Genomic DNA, 618 nt, shown 5'->3' with positions numbered 1-618 from the left:
TTTTGGCTTCTGGTCTTATGTTGATGCTGATGTGCATATTTCAGATTGTACACACACACTTGCATGTTTGCAACAAGACACAAAGGGCCTCATTCACCAATATCGTCCTTAGTTTTTCCTTAAATTTGTTCTTGAAAGGTCTCTAAGAGCGTGCTCACACTGTCCTCCCGGACCGAGACCTGGACTTTAGGGTACTTGTCCCCCCTCCCTCTCCCCCCCGCGCCCCAGCCCCGTTTGTACTCACACCGGCCAATGCTTCTTGCTGTCCATACGCCATCACGCCGTAACACGTCACACGCATTGATCGCGTGTGTGTGGCTTTGTTTACAAATCTTTCCATAGACCTCGGAGTTTTTGTGCGTCTTGTCGACTGTTTTTGAATATTTTCATCGACCAAATCTGCAGTAAACACTCCACCACCACACCAACGTGAACCTTTCACCGCCATTGTTGTTGTTGTTAAATGTCCGCGCATGCTCGTACATGTGCAAACGGCTCCGCTAAAGCCCACCTCTTTCAAGCGGGCCGTGGACGGTCCGCTGGCCGCAGTTGAGCGCGGAGCGGGTGCACTCACATGGCTTAAAGGTACTAGGCTTTAGCTGAAAAACCGGTTTTGGC

Source organism: Echiichthys vipera, assembly GCF_963691815.1.
Source record: "Echiichthys vipera genome assembly, chromosome: 4".
Classification (NCBI taxonomy): Eukaryota; Metazoa; Chordata; class Actinopteri; order Perciformes; family Trachinidae; genus Echiichthys; species Echiichthys vipera.
The sequence above is the reverse complement of the archived record's forward strand: the minus strand, read 5'-3'. Positions refer to the sequence as shown.